Consider the following 15,777-nt stretch of genomic DNA (forward strand, 5'->3'; position numbering starts at 1 on the left):
GGGGCTCCCTTCCCAGCGATGAGCCGGCGCCGGCACTTCTGTGCGAGGGAATCTCGCCTTCCACCCCACTGTGACCCTGGCTCCCCAGCCCACAGCACCATTGTTCCCCTCAGCAGCTCCAGCAGGTTCGGCCCCGTCTATAGACTCCCCCGGGAAGCTGCCAGCAGCTGATAAACACAGCGACACCCAACAGCTGCGTCACAGCCAAGGATTAGTTCTGCACAGGAACATGGCAAACGGGAAGCGAAGGGCACAGGCACCAGGTCATACGGGCTCGAGGTGCCCGAGCACCAGGAATATTCAGGGCTGGGGGCCCTGCTCCAGCAATATTTGGAGCTGGGTCTGTTCCCCGGCCCTGCCTGGATTGGGCCCCGGCCCCCGCGGGTCTCCCCCCGCCCCGCCAATTCCCTGCCTGAAAGAAAGCAGCACGTGCCTCTCCCGGGCCTGCTTGTGCTGCCGGTGTAGCACATTCCTATGCCGAGCGGCTCCCGGCAGAACTGTCTGCTGTCTGCTGCCCCAGGGTCCTAGCCCCTCCCATCCCCTAATGGCGAGGCAGGCTGCCCTTACCCTGCCCTTCCGCCCTAGCCCTGAGCCTCTCCAACGCCCCAAACCCCTCAGCCCCAGCCAGAGCCCTCATCCCCCCGCACCCTAATCCTCTGCCCCAGCCGGGAGCCCCCTCCTGCATCATGAACCCCTCATCCTCAGCCCCAACCCTCATCCCCCTGCACCCTAATCCTCTGCTCCAGCCGGGAGCCCCCTCCTGCATCATGAACCCCTCATCCTCAGCCCCAACCCTCATCCCCCTGCACGCTAATCCTCTGCTCCAGCCCTGAGCCCCCCCCCCGCATCATGAACCCATCATCCCCCTGCACCCCAATCCTCTGCTCCAGCCCTCAGCCCCTCCTGCATCATGAACCCCTCATCCTCAGCCCCAACCCTCATCCCCCTGCACCCTAATCCTCTGCTCCAGCCCTGAGCCCCCCCTGCATCATGAACCCATCATCCTCAGCCCCAACCCTCATCCCCCCGCACCCTAATCCTCTGCCCCTGAGCCACCTCCTGCATCATGAATCCGTCATCCTCAGCCCCACAGCCCTCACCCCTGCACTCCCTCCTATCCTGCCCCCTCCCAGAGCATGCACCCCCTCCCCTTCCAACACACCCCTTCCCACCCCCAAACTCCCTTCCAGAGTCTGCACCCCTCACCCACTCCTACACCCCCACCCCCAGCCAAGAGCCTGCACCCGAACTCCGTCCCAAAGCCTGCACGCCTCACCCCCTCCTGCACACCCACCCCCTGCCCCAGCCTGGAGCCAAACTCCGTCCCAAAGCCTGCACGCCTCACCCCCTCCTGCACACCCACCCCCTGCCCCAGCCTGGAGCCAAACTCCATCCCAAAGCCTGCACCCTGCAACCCTCCTGCACCCCAGACCTCCCCCCAACCTCCCTCCCAGAGCCTTAGGCAGGTGGGGGTGGGGTTTGGGGGGGTCAGAGTTGGGGGGCGGGTTCTGGGCACCACCAAAATTTCTATGAACTTGCCACCCATGGCAAAGGGGTTCAAGTAGAAAAGGTCTCCCCCTCCCCTCCCCCATTCCCAGCACACACACTGTCTGATCTACGTTTAGAATTTCTCTCCAGAATTAGCTAGGCCCGACTGCGCCCTGGTCCCCCTGCTCTTCTGGGGCAGCTGACAGGCTCTTTCTCTGCAGACCCTGCTTCTCTGGGAGCTGCAGGGAGCGTCTCTAAAACCAGCCAGGCCCTTTGGGCTGCATCCACCCACTGCCCCACTTCTTGCCACAAGCCACCAGCACGTGGTGTCCAGTTTGGATGGAGCCCACACGTCCCAGGCCTTGGCCCCTGTCCTGTGTGTTACGCACTGGGGCTGGGGCTGTCTAGAGCCCTGACGCCAGTTCCTGCAGAACAAAGCCACCGAGGACTGAGTTAACCCTTTGCAGCCTGGGGCAGGCGGCACGATTGCGATCGGAGAGACAATTCCTGAAAAAAATCCCCATGTCTCCTCTGTTCTTCACAGTCCCACAGACCCTTCTGTGCCTGCAGCGTGTCACAAAGGGGCACCAGACACCGTGTCTCTGACAGCTGGCGTGGTGCGTTGATACCACGCTAAGGTTAGCTTTTCCCCGTGCTCTGATTTCAGCACATGGCATGTGTGGTTTGCATACAGAAAGACACGAGCTCTGTCTGCTGGAGTCCCCAGCACAGCTGGCCCCAGGCCTGGCTGGCGTCTAGGCACCAGTGCAGTATAAATGCGACGTGATAATAATAGCCTGGCATATGGAATTATGGGGCCTGATCCTGGAAGGGTCCCGAGTGCCGTTAAGTGACCTCAGCACGTCCCAGGATCGGGTCCCTAGCGAAGACTGGAGAATAGTTGCCTTCAGCGTGACTGCTTTGCTTCAGAGCGCCAGGGAGAGTTCAGAGGGGGCTCAGCGTTTGCCTTCTGCCTTCCGTGGTCCTCCTGCTTGAATGAGATTCTTGTGGCACAAGATGTAAAGCTCCTTTTCAGCTGCTGCCGTCTGCCCTTAACAAAGGACCCAGCGATGCTACAGGAACGGGGATGTGGTCAGCTACTGCTGGGTCTGCCCCGCAGTCTGGACACGAACCGTACCAACGACCTCCCCTGTGAACAGAGAGAGCTGTGAGCCAGGTTCCCTTGAGAAATGCAACGTCACACACAGCCGCTGATCGCGGCCGGCAGCCATGCGGCCAGGGCAGTTACTGTGAGCGAAGGGGCTTGTCCCGAAAATGCCTCCTCTTTGGAGTGATATCGGTTCTCTTGAACGCAGGAGGCTGACAGAGCTGCCCGGGCCCAGGCACGGTGCTGTGGGGCTGCCGCTATGGGCACTTGCCTCCCCCAGCTTTGACACACACCTCGATCTGGACCTGCAACATCCTGTGCTAGTGCAATCTGTGGCCTCCCCATGCAGCCCGGTCAATACACCACGATCTTGGCCTGCCATGCTCCCAGCTACCCCAGCACAGCTCCCACCCGCTCTGCCAATGCACTGCTGCCCTAGGCTGGAGTATCCCCTGCCAGTCCCGTTCTGCTCCCTGCCCCAGCTCTGCCAAAGCACCTGCCTGCAGGGCCCAGTCCCTGCTCGCCCAGCGCTGTGGATGGGCAGAAACAGATATTGCCATTAGCCAACAGCGCCCCCTAGCGCCAGCTGCCCCTTAGTAACTGTCTGGCCAAACCTCCTTCATTCGGGGAACGATGATTGTTTGGTTATTTGCTCATTTGCAAACAACCCAGGGCTGCCCAGAGGACTCAGGGGGCCTGGGGCAAAGCAATTTCAGGGGCCCCTTCCATAAAAAAAGTTGCAATACTATAGAATACTGTATTCCATGGGGGCCCCTGTGGGGCCCGGGGCAAATTACCCCACTTGCCCGCCCCCCCCCCCACGGCAGCCCTGAAACAACCCCTGCTCCCTCCCCCAGTGGGGTGACCAGATGTCCCGATTTTATAGGGACAGTCCCGATTGTGGGGTCTTTTTCTTATATAGGCTCCTATTACCCCCCCACCCCCATCCTGGTTTTTCACATTTGCTGTCTGGTCACCCTATCCCCCAGCAAGTTGCACACATGATAAAGATAGGTGAGAACCAGGGCCGGCTCCAGGGATTTTGCCGCCCCAAGCAGCCCGCCCCCAGCAAAAGCCACAATTGCGATCTGCGGCATTTCAGTGGGAGGTCCTTCGCTCCGATCAGGAGTGAGGGACCCTCCGCTGAATTGCCACCGAATAGCTGGACCTGCCGCCCCGCTCCGGAGTGGCTGCCCCAAGCACCTGCTTGCTAAGCTGGTGCCTGGAGCCGGCCCTGGTGAGAACACCATATCCCGCAATGCACGCTGCTCCTTTAGCTTGATATATGAATGCTCCACAGCATTTTTAGTATGATCTTAGCCCTGCGAGTCCTCACTACAGCCTCTGCTACTAAAACTCTGTTCCCAAGCGGGAGGGTTGGTGGAGATGAAAAACTGGGTCTGAGAATCATCAGGCTTGTGGAATAACGGCAAGCGATGGTTTTGGTCACCTGCTACATCGGTCACATGGATATTTACCTCCTGGCCGGATGGGGGCAAGCGGCACCCTGAGTAGGTCACTTTGGAAGCATTGGTTTGACGTTCTTTCTGGAACACAGTGGTCTTTATGGCAGTAGTTGCGGCTCCCGGCTGGGAGGAAGAGAAAGGGAATGAATACTAACACTTCGCTGTGATATGGCACGTTTCAGCCCCAGATCGCTAAGCGCTTTATCGTGGAGATCAGAATCCCCTTTGTACAAACAGGGAAACTAAGGCACACAGCAGTGAAGTGACTTGCCCAAAGTCACACAGCTGGCTAGCGCCAGGACTAGAACCCAGGTCTCCTGCAGCTTAGTCCAGGGCTGTATCCACTAGGTCACACTGCCTCCAACAGGGCATAGTGCCCTCGATAACAATGGATAGCTGCATGGAACTGAACATATCAAAAGAACATATCAGGACCGGCTCTCGGTTTTTTGCCGCCCCAAGCAAACAAAATTGGGGCTGCCCCCCGTCCCCGCCCTGGGCGCCCCGCCGCCCCCCCCTGCCGCCCCAGCGCTGGGCTCTCCCACCCACACCCCCCGCCGCCGCAGCGCTGGTCTTCCCCCTTTCCCCCCTACCTGTGTCCTCCCCCCACCCCGCTGCCGCACCAGCCCTGGGCTCCCCCTTTCCCCCCACCAGTGCCCCACACACACATCTCCTGCCACCCCAGCCCTGGGCTCTTCCCTCCCCTCCCCCCGCACCCTCCTTCCGCTGCAGCCCTGGGTCACTGGTAACTCGCTCCCAGGGCGGGTCATTCAGCAGGAATTTTGGATGTGCACAAAGCACTGACAGGTTTGGTTTCCATATAGTTACAGAGCTGCAGTAAAGTGGAACAATTTTCAGCTGGTGTGATTGGAGGATATCTGGATGCATATTATAAGACTCTCCTCCATAAAAGAGGAAAAGTTGAGGTGCCTTTATTATTCTTTTGTTCCACTCTTTCTTTCTATGGGGAATTTGCCAATGCAATATCACTGTCTTCCTTTTAAATAAACAAACAAACAAAAGGCAATGGCTGTTGAAAATAGCAATTCCAGTCCTGATAACCACTGGGAAGCATTTCTTGCTCAATTTTATCCTACTTTTTCTACAGCAAGTTACAGTGGATCAGTATATTTGATTTGGGAGAAATGAAGTAAGAGCTGCCCAAACTGAGCGAGAGCACTCCTGAATTTTGAGGTGTTCAAATCTGGAGGGCAGGTGCTGGGGTGGGGGCGGGGCTGTGGGCGCCGTGGGGGAGCACGGAAGGATGTGTGCAGCAGCGTGTCTGGAGCTGCACGGAGCCAGACACGCTGGTCTGAGTGGCACGGTAAGGGGACTGGGGGCTTGGAGAGGGGGTAGGAGGTTCCGGGGGGGCAGTCAAGGGACAGGGAGCAGGGGGGGTTGGAAGGGGCCGAGGTTCGGGGGCGCAGTCAGCGGCCGGGCGGGGGAGTTAGATGGGTCAGAAGTGCGGGGGAGCAGTCAGGGGACAGGCAGCGGTTGGACAGGCATGGGAGTCCCAGGGGTGTGTCAGGGGACAGGTAGTGGGTGGGGTACTGGGGGCAGTTAGGGGCAGGGGTCCCGGGAGGGTGATCAGGAGCGGGGTGGAGCTGGATGGGTTGGGGTTTCTGTGGGGGCAGTCAGAGGAAGTGGATGGTGGCAGGGGGGGGCTTCCTCCCCTGGAGTGTCCTGTTTTGTGAATGTTCAAATCTGGTCTCCCTGCCATCCACAGCACTCGCAGCACGCTGCCGCATGAGGTCCCCTCCTTCCTTTCCAGTCGGTAGTGGCCAAGGGAACGCTGGGAATTGTAGTTCTTTCCCTGCGCCAGGGCTGGCTCTATAGGCAGGGAGCTAACCAAAGAACTACAGCACCCAGGGCCCCCTGTTGGTTCTCAGCTCCCATGCCGCCCCTGCAAATGGGCTGCCCCAAGTAGGTGCTTGCTTTGCTGGTGCCTAGAGCTACCCCATTGTTTTTTTTACCAGAAATATGGAACCTTCCTCACCCCTGCACTACCTACACACACACACACACACACACACACACTTTTCTCCCCTCCTTCCCTCTTTTTTTTCTTCTTTTTTTAAAATGTTTTTAAAAATCTAAACCAAGGACAAACTTTTTTAAAAAAAGCCAGAGCCACAGAGATCAGGCCCTGGGGTAAGAAAGCTGTCCCGAGTTTTAGGGGGCATGTTGCTAACTCTTTTAGTGAAACGGTTTTGTAGGTAGCCTGGCTGTGTAAGTTGTTATGCTTTAGCATGGGCAAGCGTTTATTATTTGAAAACACTTTTCCATTTTATGAGGTATTCTCTCCCCCCATCTTACGACCTATCAGAAAAATTAACAAAAACAAGCTAAAAGATACATTGTAGCAAGGACTGCAAAGGAATAGTTACAATATTGCTGATTATTACCTTGTCTAAGCGCCTGGAGAATGTATTTTGTTTTGTTTTTATAAAAGACTTTTATGCAAACTGTAACCCTAGGTGATGTACAGCATTAAATAATATGAAACAGTGGATGAGAGGCCTGAGACATTGTTGAAATCAGAGGGGCTATGATTAAGTCCCAATGCAGAGGGCCTTGGGGTGGAAGATGAGAAGGTACAGCCGAAGCGGAAGATGGTATGATTTAAGAGGGGTTCTGGGGCTGCTTTGCAATGGTGCAGAGGGAGCCTATAACCCTCATGCACAAACACCAGGGCTGTGTGAGGTGGTTGGGCCTTTGTTAGAGGAACAGGCCTTTCGTACACCTTTTGTTGTTGTTGTTGACAAACTGTAAGATAACTGCGCGTATACTACGGGGGCAACCTACCGCCCTTTTCACAAACCCCACATCCCTGGAACTCCATAAAAACACGCTTTACACAGTTATTTTCAACTGACATTTTATTTTACAGCACGGCCTATTTTATTCCCAAAACACCCTCTAACTGGTGTTTGTGCATGAGGGTTATAGGCTCCCTATGCACCATTGCAAAGCAGCCCCAGAACCCCTCTTAAATCATACCATCTTCCCTTTCGGCTGTACCTTTTCATTTTCCACCCCAAGGCCCTCTGCATTGGGACTTAATCATAGCCCCTCTGATTTCAGGGTTACAGTTTGCATAAAAGTGTTTTATAAAAACAAAACAAAATACATTCTCTAGGCGCTTAGACAAGGTAATAATGAACAATACTGTAACTATTCCTTTGCAGTCCTTGCTACAATGTATCTTTTAGCTTGTTTTTGTTAATAGATCGTAAGATGGGGGGAGATAATACCTCATAAAATGGAAAAGTGTTTTCAAATAATAAACGCTGGCCCATGCTAAAGCATAACAACGTACACAGCCAGGCTGCCTACAAACCATTTCACTAAAAGAGTTAGCAACATGCCCCCTAAAACTCGGGACAGCTTTCTTACCCCCATGGCCTGATCTCTGTGGCTCTGGCTTTTTTAAAAAAAATGTTTGTCCTTGGTTTAGATTTAAAAAAAACATTTTTTAAAAAGAAGAATAAAAAGAGGGAAGGAAGGGCAGAAAAGTGTGTGTGTGTGTGTAGGTTGAGCGGGGGTGAGGAAGGTTCCATATTTCTGGTAAAAAACCAGGGGTGGCTCTAGGCACCAGCAAAGCAAGCACCTGCTTGGGGCAGCCCATTTGCAGGGGCGGCATGGGAGCTGAGAACAAACAGGGGGCCCTGGGTGCTGTAGTTCCCTGGTGAGCTCCCTGCCTATAGAGCCAGCCCTGGAGCAGGGAAAGAACTACATTTCCCAGCATTCCCTTGGCCACTACCAACTGGAAAGGAAGGAGGGGGACCTCATGCGGCAGCGTGCTGCGAGTGCTGTGGATGGGAGGGAGACCAGATTTGAACATTCACAAAACAGGACACTCCAGGGGGAGGGAAGACCCACCCTGCACCATCCACTCCCTCTGACTGCCCCCCACAGAAACCCCAGCCCATCCAACTCCCCCCCTGCTCCCTGACACACCCCCGGGACTCCCATGCCTATCCAACCGCTCCCTGTCCCCTGACTGCTCCCCCACATCCCTGACCCATCTAACTCCCCCTCCCTGCCGCTGACTGCCCCCCTGAACCTCTGCCCCATCCAACCTTCCCTGTCCCTTGACTGCCCTCCTGGAACCTCCTACCCCCTCTCCAACCCCCCAACCCCCGTACCGGGCCACTCAGACCAGCGTGTCTGGCTCCGTGCAGCTCCAGACACGCTGCTGCACACATCCTTCCGTGCTCCCCCACGGAGCCCACAGCCCTACCCTCACCCCAGCACCTGCCCTCCAGATTTGAACACCTCAAAATTCAGGACTGCTCCCGCTCAGTTTGGGCAGCTCTTACTTCATTTCTCCCAAATCAAATATACTGATCCACTGTAACTTGCTGTAGAAAAAGTAGGATAAAATTGAGCAAGAAATGCTTCCCAGTGGTTATCAGGACTGGAATTGCTATTTTCAACAGCCATTGAGTTTTGTTTGTTTGTTTGTTTGTTTGTTTAAAAGGAAGACAGTGATATTGCATTGGCAAATTCCCCATAGAAAGAAAGAGTGGAACAAAAGAATAATAAAGGCAGCTCAACTTTTCCTCTTTTATGGAGGACAGTCTTATAATATGCATCCAGATATCCTCCAATCACACCAGCTGAAAATTGTTCCACTTTACTGCAGCTCTGTAACCATATGGAAACCAAACCTGTCAGTGTTTTGTGCACATCCAAAATTCCTGCTGAATGACCCGCCCTGGGAGCGAGTTACCAGTGACCCAGGGCTGCAGCGGAAGGAGGGTGCGGGGGGAGGGAAGAGCCCAGGGCTGGGGTGGCAGGAGGTGTGTGTGTGGGGCACTGATGGGGGGGAAAGGGGGAGCCCAGGGCTGGTGCGGCAGCGGGATGGGGGGAGGACACAGGTAGGGGGGAAAGGGGGAAGACCAGCGCAGGGGCGGCAGGGGGTGTGGGTGGGAGAGCCCAGGGCTGTGGCAACACGGGGTGCGTGGGAGCCCAGGGCTGGGATGGGGGCAGCCAAAAATTTTTTGCTTGGGGCGGCAAAAAACCGAGAGCCGGTCCTGTAAAAAACAGTTAACTTTTTTTACAGAAGCTATTCTTTCTTGTGTTTTTTGTATAAATCCAAACTTTAAAAAGCAATATTGGGGTTTTTTAAATTAAAATACATATGTAAACACCCCTCAATTGCCAGTTTTCATATTCTTACCCAGTTGTTGTTTTGGTACTTTAAAAACACTATTTTTAAAAGAACAGGCTAGTATCTAAAGCCTTTTTAGTTCACTAAACTTCGACAAAATATCCCTGAGAGGGGCCTTGTTTTGTTACAGCTCAGGCAATACTGCTTTTTCATAATAAACTTTAAAAAAACCAAAATGCTTCAAATATATGGGGAGGGAAAAAAAAACCTCTCTAATCCACTGGATTACAAAATCAGGGGGATATAAACTGGCTCTTACTAAGGTTCTGTGGCTTTCACTCTGGCGTGTTTTCTGCGTGCTCTCTTTTTTTAATTAAAACATTCATGTAAAATGTTAAATAAAGAGCTCTGTATTCATATAGCCTTGTCTTTTAAAGTGTTTATTCCTCTACAAAACTTGATAACTTTCACTTGTATGTGTTAAAAAGCAGGCAAAGAAGCAGCCTTCTTATCTCTGACCCACTGGTTTACAGAGGCTGTTTTTGCTGACAGCTGCTTTGCCGCAAAAGCCTGCTAAGAAAATGACCAGTGGGAGCCTAAACCTAGGGAAAAACGTTTATAAACAGGCTTTCTGTGTTTTTAAGCCTGGGTTGTTTCTGCGGACTTGCATGTTATTGAAACATCTATGCCTAAGGGGTAAATGAAGGTTATGGTTCTTCAGGTAGGCTGGTCTTTTCAAGTGTTTATTCCTTTCCAAGCCTTTCACCTCTCTCTGTTAAAAAGTGGGGAAAGAAACAAACTTCTCCTCTCTAATCCAATGGTTAACAAAAGAAGGGGAATATAAACCGTCTGTTCCTACAAACCTGGGGTGCTTCTGCCTGCTCTGTTACATTTCAATGAAACACTTACGCCAAGGGGCTAAATAAAAACAAGTGTCTTCAGGAGCCTGTTTTTCAAAGGGTCGTCTTCTTTTCTAATCCTCGACTTTCAAACGGCTGTTTCAAGTGGTTCTCACTAAAAACCTTGGGGGGAAACTTATTCTTAGTAAGGGTTTTGTGGGTTTAGCTCTGGGGTGCTTCTGCATGCTCTTTTTTTTATTGAAACACCCCTACAAATAAAGGAATGTGTCTTCAGGTAGGTTTGTTATTCATGTGTTTATTTAATACGTTAAAAAGAGGGGGGGGTTGTTACAGGGTCCTGGTTGTTTACATAAGAGCAGAGCAGGGCTTTGCTGCACCTTCACAGTGTTTACTCTAAAATAGCCAGAGCTAGTCTAAAACCTGGGGGGGGGGGGTTGTCACTATTCATTACTTTTATAACCCTAGACTGTTCCTGCATGCTCTTTTTTTTATTAAAACACCTATGACCAGTGCGAACCTAAACCTAGGGAAAAACGTTTATAAACAGGCTTTGTGTGTTTTTAAGCCTGGGTTGTTTCTGCGGACTTGCATGTTATCGAAACATCTATGCCTAAGGGGCTAAATGAAGGTTATGGGTCTTCAAATAGGCTGGTCTTTTCAAGTGTTTATTCCTTTACAAGCCTTTCCTCCCTCTTTTGTTAAAAGACACAATCTTCTTATCTCTGATCTACTGGATTACAAAATAAGGCGAATATAAACTGTCACTAAAAACCTGGGGTTTTAAACCTAGGGTGCTTCTCCATATTTATTTATTACAACACCTACAAAAGGGATGTGTCTTAGGTTTGTCTTTTCAAAGTAACTTTAACTCGTGTTTATTAAAAAGTTTGGGAAAGAAGCAGCCTTCTTATCTCTGATCCACTGACTCACAGAGGCTACTTTGCTAAGAGGAGCTTTGCTTCTTTGTCTTTCTAATCCACTGGTTTACAAAATAAGGGGTCTATAAACTGTCTGTTACTAAAAACCTGGGGTTTTAAACCTAAGGTGTTTCTGCCTGTTCTTTTTCATTGAAACACTTATGCCAAGGGGGTTAAATAAAAAAAAGTGTCTTCCTTTAGGCATGTCTTTTCAAGTGCTTATTCCCTTGAAAGCCTTTCACCTCTCTTTGGTAAAAAGTGGGGGAAGAAGCAATCTTCTTTCTAATTCTATGGTTTACAAAATAAGGGGTTTATAAACTGTCTGTGACTAAAATCCTGGGGTTTTAAGCCTAGGTTGCTTCTACCTGCTCTTTTTTTATTACAACACCTACAAAAGGGATGTGTCTTAGGTTTGTCTTTTCAAGTCATTCTCCCTTTGCAAAACTTAATGTAACTTTAACCTGTGTTTGTTAAAAATGTTGGGAAAGAAGCAGCCTTCTTATCTCTGATCCACTGACTCACAGAGGCTGCTTTGCTAACAGGAGCTTTGCTGCAGCTTCACATTGTGCTTACTAAAAAATAACACCTGTTAGTCTAAAACCTAGGAAAAAACTGTTTAAAACGGTGTGTTACTAAAAGCTTATGGTTTTAACTTCTATAAACACTCCTCTGTAAAAGGGCTACATGGTGGGAAAATGCCGGGGGGGGGGGTCCGTTTCTTTAGATAAGAATAAAACAGTTAAAGGGGAGGGGGAAAGGTGGGAGTTGGCTCTTGTTTAAAATCTTGGGACTCTAGGATTGGTTCAGGAAAATGAATTCTATGACGCTGCTGTAAAACCACCTCTGACTGGGCCGATCCAAAGGTGGTGATAATGAGTCTGAGAGGGTCTGAACCAGAAGAGTTGCCTCATTCTACAGAAAGACTGAAAAGGTGAGAATTCTCGCTCTCTTTCTGATTCCACCATGTGCTCTCTAGCTTTGCCCTTTGCAGAGGGAGCTCTCTTTCTTGCCCTCTTCTTTCTTTTAACCTCTCTCTTTTTTTCTTAACCTACCCTGATACTGAATGCTTTTCTAGTTACTTTCTTACCCTGTGCTCACCAAACGGGCTCTGCCTGCTTCTCTCTCTCATTCTGATTTCACCCTGTGCTCTATCTTTGCTCTTTGCACAGAGGGCTCTCTTTTCTTCTCCTGTTCTTTCTTTTAACCTCTCTCTTTTTTTCTTAACCTACACTGGTATTGAATAGTTTAAATGCTTTTTTTATTCACTTTTTTACCCTGTGCTTACCAAACAGGCTCTGCCTTTCCCTTTTTAAACCTAGTTTACAATATTATTTAATTTTTTTCTTAACCCACCCTGACATTTCATACACCTTTTACATTTATCTCCAAATTTTCTATTCTCCAAACTCAGCCTTTACCATCATCTCTCCTTACTCAAACTCACTAAAAATCTCTCTTCTTTCAAACTAAAACAAAAATCCTTCTATTCTTTCATAACCAGCCTCTTTTCTTCAACAACTTACCTCTCTTCTTTCAAATTTCCTTTTTTTCCACTAAACCTCACTCACTTTCTTTTTTCCTCTTCACACTCTCTCACACTCTTCTTTCAACCTTTTTCTCTCCATGTACCCAAGCACAAACAAACACAACACTTCCCCTAGTCAAACACACACACACACATCTTTTTCAAAATGGCTGATGGCACCACTTTCTGGTGCTAATAGAAACAGGATGGGAAGGCGGGACATGAGCCCTAAAAGGGGCGTGGAAACCTGTGAAAATTGCATGGTGATGAATACTAGCGAGTTAATTACTACCTGCTACCTCTCCTGCCAAGGGGCGTGAAGCTGCATTAATGAATGTTGGTGAAAGCCTTTCGTCCCCTCAGCTGAAGGGCGGGCGGGCGGCTGTGGCGTGTGGTGCACGGTGGGGAATGTTTTCCCTGCTCTACAGCTGGGATCTGAGCATGTCAAAGCTGCCTAGCAGATTTTATGTCCCTCTCGCTCAATTGAGCACCTGACCGAGCTGGGCCAGGCGCTGAGGAGGACACGGGCCCTTTGCCTGGACTAAGACACGGGCTGGGGTTAAGGTCAGGTGGATCTAATGTGGCTCAGCTCAACCTGCTCCTAGTGAAGATGCAGGTCAGAGCTTTAGCTCCATTGTGGCTGGTGGAGTTGTGGTGTGGCCAGAAGCCAAGGCCGGACCTGGGACAGGTGAATCCAGCCCACGGGTGGGGTGCAGAGGAAACGGGTGGGGGAAGAGGAGCGGAGTTGTGGGGAGGGAGGAAGGGCGTTTGGGGGTGAGAGAAGGACAGGAGCTGGGCTCTGTGGCACAGTGAAGGGGAGAGGGGGATTTGGGGACTGGGGAGGAGGTGGGCTGGGGGGAGGGGCAGGTAGTGAGAGCCAGATGGGGTCTTAGAGGAGCGAGGGGTTTGGCTGTGGGGGGAGGCTGAGGACGTTGATTGTGTGGTGGGGAGAAGGGAGGGAGGGTAATGGCAGGAGGGAATGAGGTGAATTCTGTAGGGTGGGGATGGGCTGGGTCCATCCAGTCACCACCCACACCCCCCTTCCACCCATCCAGCCCCATGTCCCCCACCCACACCCCCATTCCACCCATCGAGCCCCCTGACCCCCACCCATCCCCCCTTCCTCCCATGCAGCCCACTGACCCCCACCCACAGCCCCCTTCCTCCCATCCAGCCCACTGAACCCCACCCATCACCCCTTCCACCCATCCAGCCCCCTGAACCCCACCCACACCCACACCCCCCTTCCTCCCATCCAGCCCCCTGACCCCCACCCATCCCCTTCCACCCATCCAGCCCCTTGAACTCCACCCACCCCCTTCCACCCATCCAGTCCCCTGACCCCACCCACACCCCTTCCTCCCATCCGGCCCCTGAACCCCACCCCCTTCCACCCATCCAGCCCCTGAACCCCACCCCACCCCCTTCCTCTCATCCAGCCCCTGACCCCACCCATCCCCTTCAACCCATCCAGCCCCTTGAACCCCACCCACACCCCCTTCATCTCATCCAGCCCCTGAACCCCACCCCACCCCCTTCCTCTCATCCAGCCCCTGACCCCACCCCACCCCTTCCTTCCATCCAGCCCCTGACTCCCACCCACACCCCTTCCACCCATCCAGCCCCTGAACCCCACCCCACCCCTTCCTCCCATCCAGCCCCTGAACCCCGCCCATCCCCTTCCTCCCATCCAACCCCTGGACCCCACCCACACCCACACCCCTCCTCCTATCCAGCCCCTGACCCCACCCACATCCCCTTCCTCCCATCCAGCCCCTGAACCCCACCCACACACCCCTTCCACCCATCCAGCCCCTGACCCCACCCACACCCCTTCCAGCCCTCTGCCCACACCCTTCCTCCCACCCAGCCCTTGCCCACATTCACCTTCCTGACCTCCAGCCCCTTGCCCAGACCATGTAGCTCCCTGCCCAGCTCACAAGCCCCTGAGACGCTCCGTGACCCCAGGGCATCCCCCCGCCCCGACGGGAACCCCCAAAGTAAGTCACTTAGCTGATGTCTGTGCCGGCGGCGCCTCCCAGCTCGCTGCTCTGTGGGGCAGAGGCCAGGGCTCAGCCTTCAGGGGCTGTGTGTTGTAGCCGCCCCGTGCGTCCATCTCTGGGGATGCTGCAGAGAGACGTCTTCCCATCACCTTCCTCCCGTCGATGGGCTGGAGTCTGTGTGCGTCTCTAAGGACGCGGATCTGCTACCGACCCTCCATCCCTCTGGGCGGCCGGCGGCCAAGGCTTTAGGCTGGGTTCTGGCAGGGAGAGGGCTGGCTGATGCCGTCAGTTCTTTCCCTGTCGCTGGTGGCTGGTCCAGGTCGGCCAGAGCCCTGTGGAGGGGTGGGGCCCGGCCTTGCTGTCTGGGGCTCTGCTGCCATCCTCAGGGCCTTGCTGCGGGAGCTGCGGGTTGCTCTTCCGGCCGGGCTGGTGGAGGGGAGGGAGCCCGGCAGCTCCGGTTCGGCCTGTTGGCCCCGGAGCGGGGGAGCCCGGTGTGGGTCTGGAGTGCTGGGCTGGGATGCAGTTGGCCTGGCGCTGCTGGAGCTGCCAGTTCTCAGCCCTGATGCTCATAGCGCTGGTCTTTCCCAAGCAGGGACCCGGGCGTATCACGGCGAGGCCCAGAGATCGTTGTCCTGGCCTCAGGTGCAGATCGGGTCTGGCTGGCAAGCCGGGAGCGGGCAGGGCTTCCTAGCCGGGGGCAGCGACTGGCGTGTGTGCCCCGGACCCGCTGCTGGCGGCACTCGCCACCCTGTGGCTTCAGGGGTCCTCTGGCAGAGTCGTTTCCAGTCTCAGCCAGCAGCTGGGCACCCCCCGGCACGGCCTAGCCAGGCCTATTGGGCAGCCTTGCATGGGCGCCGTATCTGTCCCCCACACTTGCTGCACTCCCGGACGCGTGGCTGGCGTCCCCGGCCCCCGCATTGCCGTCTCCCCTGGGACCTGTCTCTCGCCCTCAGCTGCCCCAGCACCCGGTAGTACACGCGGCAGCTGAAGCCTTCGCGCAGCCCCTGCTTAACATGGTGGGTCAGGGCCTCCAGGCTGGGAAAGACTCGGCAGCAGGCCAGGCACCGCACGCCCTGCTCCATGGTGAGGAGCCACTCCGGGGGCGCTCCCGTCTGCTGCTGCGGCGCCTCCTCTGCCGGCCCCTCAACGCCGCACTCTGCCTCCGAGTCCACGTCCCCCAGCTCCGACTTGGTGTGGGAGCTGCTCAGGTCCGAGCCGGCAAAGCTTTCTCCGCCGATGTACTTGCTCTTAAAGATCCGAGGCCGCTTCCGAATGGCTTCAAAGCCGGCCCCGG

At 53.7% G+C, this 15,777-nt stretch overlaps 1 protein-coding gene and 1 long non-coding RNA gene across 7 annotated transcripts in view; both read right to left on the reverse strand.

Moving 5' to 3' along the window:
* Positions 1-15,777, reverse strand: part of LOC120403678 (maestro heat-like repeat family member 5) — a 141,589-nt gene that overhangs the window by 55,255 nt on the left and 70,557 nt on the right. The gene's annotated exons all lie outside the window — the stretch shown is intronic.
* LOC120403683 lies at positions 1,488-12,940 on the reverse strand. The gene is made up of 3 exons (XR_005597658.1): positions 12,479-12,940; positions 4,075-4,185; positions 1,488-2,638 (listed from the first exon to the last, which is right to left on the reverse strand). It is a non-coding gene; the product is annotated as an uncharacterized LOC120403683 (long non-coding RNA).

The sequence above is a fragment of the Mauremys reevesii genome, linkage group 4, assembly GCF_016161935.1.
Source record: "Mauremys reevesii isolate NIE-2019 linkage group 4, ASM1616193v1, whole genome shotgun sequence".
Taxonomy (NCBI): Eukaryota; Metazoa; Chordata; order Testudines; family Geoemydidae; genus Mauremys; species Mauremys reevesii.